Source organism: Oryza brachyantha, chromosome 11, assembly GCF_000231095.2.
Source record: "Oryza brachyantha chromosome 11, ObraRS2, whole genome shotgun sequence".
NCBI lineage: Eukaryota > Viridiplantae > Streptophyta > Magnoliopsida > Poales > Poaceae > Oryza > Oryza brachyantha.
In genome coordinates this window covers 7,567,857-7,575,370 of record NC_023173.2, presented here as the reverse complement: position 1 = coordinate 7,575,370, position 7,514 = coordinate 7,567,857, and the positions used below count along the sequence as shown (strand labels likewise).

The window sequence follows — 7,514 nt, the reverse complement described above, 5'->3', positions numbered from 1 at the left end:
AAGTGCTCGAAATTTCGGTTACTCGGAGGCCAGCGGGAGGAGGCGGGGAGATGGGAGGAATTGGGGAGGCGGGCGGGACGAGGTGGCGGAGGGGAGCCGGCGGAATTCGGTCTTTTCGGCTATTTCGGTTACCCGAGACCTGTACCCGAAGACCGGACCGAATTTTTGGGTCTTTTGCCTCCTCCACCCGAGACCGGGACCGAATTTCTCGGTCTTGGTCTCAGTCTATTCGGTTCAGTCTCTCGGTCTTGGTCTTTTTGTGCCTAAGCCTACTTAGGACCATTTGGTCACCGTCAACTAAGATGGCATTCGTACGCCTAGATTTTTTTTGGTTTTTTTCTAGTTTACACGAAGCACAAATTCAAACTGAGAAACAATTTTATTAATATATATATAAGTTTATAATTTTATATTTCTAAAATAGATTAGATTCGACAGTGATTAATAAGTCAATAATCTATTATTAATCTAATATAGGTTTAACGTCACTGGCCTTTTTTTGTCCCATGTAATCTATACCCTCAAAAATATAAATCTATACCGTCGTATATACAAGTTTTTTTAAAGATGTCAATCCGTATCAACTAATTTATACCTACCACATCATATACTATCAGCATGTATTCATATCGAACTCATGCCTATCAGTGATCACCGTATCGCCCTCGAGTTATGAACAGGAGAAATCGGGACTTCGATAGCTAGCTGCAGACTACCGCCATGACAACATACTACCATTTTATACATATTAAGTAACAAAAGACACCGTAAAAGGTATAACATCTATGTCCGGATGCTATAATGCAAATATATAATTTTCAATTTAAAAAATTATTATCATTACTTATAATGCCTTTTCAAGATTACAACAGTGATAGTTGATTTAATAGTTCAATAAAACATTTACATAATTAATATTTTATTAAACATAGTACCCTCCATAAAAATAGACCATATGAATAAAACAATTAACCAACTTATGCGATCACAAGTATTATTAGAATTTACATTTTAATCTCTTCAAATATCGAAAATATTATTCATAATAACCATGCAACACATGGGTTAGCGGCTAGTAGTTATTCATAATAACTTGTTTGGTACTATTGCTCCAAGTTCGGTTTACACCTTTTATCTTTTCGTTTATACCCATGTTTATAAGTCAAAATTGAAATTTTCATCATTAAATTATATGTTGATTTTGGGTTTTTTTACCATAGTTTATGTTCCAACCTTTACTTTTAAATAGCTAAGAATACGTATATAAAAGTTTTATCTATAAAGTATTTTTCGTTTGTAATTATGTCATTTGGCTTTTCAAACAATCACCCCTTAAACTCCATGTCAGCATCGAAAATGACATGGTTTAACTCATGACCACAAGGAGTACCATGAAGGCATGAATCACGTTCTTTTTTAACCCGCCGTCATCTTCAACACGTGGACTGTACATTTGAATAGTGGTATATTATTGAAGGCATAAAAAATATTTACTTAATTGTTTCCATCGCTGTTTGTCAGCCATATAAATTGGTGACGTACTGTTAGCTACGCGTTTTGTATGACGACCCTCCTTTTGGGTATAAGTGACTAACCTAAGATCTCCTGTTGCAAATGAAAATTTAGAACAAATTAGTTTAAATATGTTCGTAAATTATAGATTTTTGATTAGCTTTCGTCACATCTATGATGTGTTACGAATTTGATGATGCACACTACCGTTGGCAAATATATGTGTAACTGTGTCTATATATATGAACTGTATCATGCAGTTCCACCCACGGCCACCAATTAACATCGTTCGCCTTGTTAATTAATTAACCTGCAACGTACTGCGATGGATTTCACCACACTCGTTACTGCACTACTCTCCCTGACGGTGCCTGCGGTCCTGATCTACCTCCTCGCAGAACGCCTCCGGCGATGTCGCCGCTCGCCCTACAACCTCCCTCCCGGCGATCTCGGCGTCCCGGTCGTCGGCCACACCCTGTCCCTCCTCGACGCGCTGCGCCGCAATGCCGACCTCGAGTGGTTCCGGGCGCGGGTGAGGCGGTACGGGCAGGTGTCCAGGATGTCGGTGCTGGGCTCGCCGACGGTGCTGCTGGCCGGGCCGGCGGCCAACCGCTTCGTGTTCGGCAGCAGCGGCGGTGGCGGGCTCGTGCTGACGCAGACGAGCGCGCTGAGGGCACTCGTCGGGCGGTCCGTGCTGACGTTCGCCGGCGACGAGCTGAGGCAGGTCCGCGGCGCGCTGCAGGCGTACCTTAGGGCGGAGATGGTGAGGAGGTACGTGTGCAAGATGGACGGCGAGGTGAGGAGGCACATCGACGTCAGCTGGGCAGGCCGAAGAAGAATCACCGAACGTGTGCAAACTCCTGATATAATACACGCTAATTAATTTGGAAAAGGTCCGTCTAAAAGTCATGACCATGCCTGAAAACTCCTAGCACATGGCTGTTCAGCCAGTTAACAATACTAGAAGAGAAGAATATTCATTATATATATATATATATATGTGTGCGTCTCACCTTTCACATAATAATACGTGATAACTTTGTTGAATTCAGGTAAATTAGTACTCCAGTCAAGATATGGTTCTTTCATTGTAAGGCCCAAAACAATCACTTATTTAAGTCACGGCTTGCTCTTAGGTGTCCCTAGTTTTATTGTACCAATTTATAACCTTCACTTATTTAAGTCATGGCTACAAATCTTACGGTCATTAAGAAATTAGCTTAAGGTAAACAAAAATTGTACCTCCAAGTACCCACTATCTACAAGTACCAAGTTTTAAGTTAGGAAATGTCATAACTCTCGGTTCCTTTTGAAGAACAGTAAAATTACCCTCCCAAAATATTGTAACTTATAGCAGTCAAATTTATTTTAGAAGAAATTTGTGTGTGTGCGTATATATATATATTCTCTTTCATATCAATCACAACCTAACCTTATTTAAATTCTCCAGCAACATTCTTCCCTAGAACCTTCCATTATTCGAATTTCAGCTTTTTTAGGACTTAAGGCTAATCCTAATACTTCATATATTTAAGGATAACTAAAGAAGCTTAATTTACGACGACTAAGATATATAAGAAAAACCTTCCTATTGAAGAGTACAAACCTATGTATTTACATGGGCAAAGGATTTGAACAAGATACACGGAATATAAGAGAGTCCGGTGTCAACCGACCACACCATGCTAATATAGTGATTTTGCATTTTAACAGACCTTTTGGACTTCATTAGGGAATTTAAACAATTTGTCAGCATATTCGTGGGTATTCAATTGTTGTCTAAAACTTAGCAACCTGTCGCATGTCGAGCTAACAAATTAAACATTAAATATTGACTAGTATTGAGTTAATTTTGTTTTAGTCTTGAGTAGGCATCTTGCATGTGTCAAGTCGTCCTACACTCCTCCCCTAAATATAGGATAATTAAAGTAATGGTTTTGGTAGATTTAACGCGTGACTAATAATTTCAATCACCTAAAACTGAACATTGATAAATCTGCATTGCTTTGCAATTCAATCAGCAATTTTTGTTCATTTTCATGCTATATATGGTTTTCCTTTTTTATAGAAGTGTGAGAATTTGCATGTAGTTTTGTAAATTTTTATTAGCTGTTACACCTTATTTCATTCTGTTTTTTGAATTTTACTAGGTTCAAATACTTTATTGTATGAAATTTCAGGCGTCTAAATCTAAACACTCAAATTATATATATTAATAAAAATAGTAACTTATAAAATTGAGATTGCGCCTTTCATCATGGTTCTACATACGCGCAGATACCTATACACATGTTTCACACCAGAAAGATTAACAAGAGGTTCTATAAGTTAATTTGAGTGTTTATACACAGGTCTCAACCAACTAAGAGTATGTATATAATAGCATGTAAGTATATTTGTACAAGATATATAGAAAATAAAATATAAAAAAGTGTTGGCTTTTATGCAACAACTAATTCTACAATTACTTTAAGATAAATACATTAACTAAGTAAATAAAAGTAAGCAACCTAAGAAAATAATCAATCCAGCCTTACAGCTAACATATACATGTTAGCTCTATATTGTAGGATAAGGCTCTACTGCTCTAAATTATCTCCTTTAGAAATAACTCTTGATGGGACTTAAAGGCCATATCTAGCTAATGGGGTAAATGTAATCTTCCAGCCCATTTGTGCAGGTTTGTGTGGTCACGTACTTATTTAGCGATGGCCCATGTTATATAGTGTACTAATGTGATTACACAAGATATTTCATACATTTCTGTCAACATTTTCACACAAGAAAGATTGAGGTGTTCAAGTCGGGAATTAAGAGTGCATGAATCGATGGTACCCCATCTGTTAACCGATACTTTCTGACCGAGAGTCTTGACAGTAATCAAACAAAAACATCCATTATTGTTAAGCACCATTGAAGAAAGATGATGTTACTCAAAGCACATGCCTATCCGGCCGTCTAACCATACCATCGGTACAACCTCGACATATTCACGTTCCATGGATTACAACCACGAGTTTATTTAATTAAAATATGCAAGATTTTAATAGATGATGTTGTTGATTTTTTATCACACGTTAAACTATTCGCCTTATAAAAAACTTAAGTCATTATCATTATTTTGTTTTGGTTAGATTTATTAACAAGTATATTTTAATTATAACATAGATTTTTACATACTTGCACAAATATTTTAAATAACACGAATGATCATTTATATGCCAAAAAGTTAAAGGCATTCTCGGTGAAAATATTTATGAGAAAGCAAAACATTTCTTTATTGCTCTTAGTAACTAAGTCGCGGCAATGCGCACGAAATGTGTTCAGGTTATGCCACTGGCGAGGGACCTCTCATTCGGCATTATCTGCTCCGTGGTCTTCGGCGAGCACGCATCACTAGTCAGGGACGCCCTCGGCGAGGACTTCGTGGCTCTCGGCAAGGCCGTCATGTCCTTCCCGGTCAGGCTACCCTTCACGAGGTTTAGCAAGGGTATGGATGCCAGCGCAAGGATACGGAGAGCCATCACCGCGATGTTCCGTAAGAGGGAGGAGGCGTCGTCGCTGCTGCCGCAGGGAGCAGCAGCAGCGCCGTCGTCGGATGGCACCGGCGATACTGACTTCATCACCTACATGCTCAAGCTGCGGTCCCAGGGTGGCCACTCGCTCTCCCTGGAGGACATCGTGGACAACGCCATGGGTCTCGTCATCGGCGCACACGGAACGACGTCTGTGCTCATCGCCTTCATGACACGGTACCTCGCGAACCAGCCGCATGTCCTCGACAAGGTCACAAGAGGTGTGCCGGATTAGTTAGTTTCAGCCTGTTGCGATGTGATATATATGCTGTAGAATTGGGAGATGGATTGCTTTGGGTTTCCAGAATCTTTGTATGGCGATACTAATGTTTCTGATTATCTGTCACGCATATATACTTTGATCAATTTACAGAGCAAGATGAGATTGCAGCGAACAAAGGACCAGATGATGCCCTTACCTTACCTGGAATGACGTCGCGAGGATGAAGTACACATGGAGAGTGGCGATGGAGACACAGAGGATAGTTCCGCCAGTGTTTGGGAGCTTCCGGACGGCCGTCAGAGATCTTGAGTACCAGGGCTACCACATCCCTAAAGGCTGGAAGGTGAGTGCCTTCATTACCACTTCTGAATGTTTCAGCAAGAAGATATCCTTCATTTGTTGACAACATTAGATCGGGTTCATCTCGATATATACTATAGAAGCAATTTTATAGTTCTTGAGTAGGTAGTGAGAGGTATCAAAATTTAGTAGAGGTACTAGAAGGTACCAAATTTTACGTACACTAAAATTTTGGTACCTAGCTCCTGGTACATTCTCAAGGACCGTAAAATTGCTCATACTATAGAGACTGCATTGGTTTCCAATAATTAAGAAATTTGATTAAAGCATATTCTCTCCTGTAAAATTGTAGGTATTTGCAGCGCAAAGCATTACACATATGGATGGCAACTTCTTTCATGAGCCCACCAAATTTGATCCGTGTAGGTTTGAGAAATTTGTCCCTCCTTATTGCTTCATGCCATTTGGAGGAGGCCCGAGGATGTGCCCTGGAAATGAGTTTGCACGGGTGGAAACATTGGTAGCTATGCACTACCTGGTGAGGAAATTCCGGTGGAAGTTGTGCTGCACAGAAGAAGCATACATCAGGGACCCAAAGCCAGCACCTGTTAATGGACTCCCTATCGAACTTGAGCCGCGAAGGATATGATGCACGTTTGAAGTTAATTCAAGTAGTCAAAGCATCTGCAATAAGAAATACATATATTTACGTCCAGTTGCACCAGTTGCATATTCAGGGTGGCAATAAATGGATATGTGTAGGCTATGATAATATAAAATACTTTTTTTCTATTACGTAAACCAGTAACCATGTCCATTGCATATGGATTGTTACCACTCGATGTGCTATACAACAGAAGGAAGTGCTAAGAAGCTGAAGGAACATCAATGATATAGTGTGTGTCGAACTAGTTCAAGTAGTCAATCACAGTAGCTCGTTCTTCTCCTCCACATGCATTCATCTCGGCAAGCAACTATGTCGATTAGCACCGTAATCTAACAACGCCCTACTAGTATCCACACGTCCAGGGAAGGAAAAACATAATCATCAATTAATACATTTGTTGATCACATAATTATATATATTCCATTTGTGATATTTGATCGGGGATCCTGTGAAGAAATAATGACATATAACATAAAGAGTCTCATGAATGAATCACATATTCATTTTTACGAAAGGTACAGCAGGAGTCCCATCAATTCTTAATAGGAGAATGGAGTCCTCTCTTCCTATATAGTTCACCCACAAAACTCTATTTTTAGAAGGTCACATCATCATGAAATTACAGCCATCCGATCAAAGACGGTCCCGCTTTGGATCTGTCGTCACGTGTACATGGATTTCTGCTCGTTAGATCCACTCATCCTCTTTAGCCCAAAATCCTACCATGGAGACAAAACTGTAGATTTGGTCTGAAACCATCTGTACTTTTATCGATTGAGATGCCAATAGTAGATTTATTTAATACTTATATTGTTAGATACATACCTTCTATTTCTAGCTAGCTTTGGTTATCACTATATTTCTACTATTTGTAGTTATCAATATAATAATACACCTTATATATTTGCATGTTACTCTAAATTTATGCCTTTACATTGTCTTTTATATGTCCTTCATTTGGTATGATATGTATTTGTTCATTGTGCTTGCAATCCATTGTAAATACAAAATTTTAATTGATGTTATGGTTCTTATTATAAATTAAAAACTACACGCATGTGCATCGCTCATACTAATGTTCAAATTTTTGAAATTTCTAATATGGCCACAGCAACGCGCTAGTTTATCAATGATGCAACTGTAGGCAAGGTCTGCAAAGAGAACCTCCCGAAGGAGGCATTACCACCGAAGGCATACATTCTTTCGTGAGTTAGGCTTAAAACTTTTGAGGCTACTC

The 7,514-nt window shown here is 39.2% G+C and overlaps 1 pseudogene; it reads left to right on the top strand.

The window, feature by feature from the left end:
• The first annotated feature begins 1,837 nt into the window (after positions 1 to 1,837).
• On the top strand, positions 1,838 to 6,259 carry LOC102703630 (annotated as a pseudogene).
• The last annotated feature ends 1,255 nt before the right edge of the window (positions 6,260 to 7,514 follow it).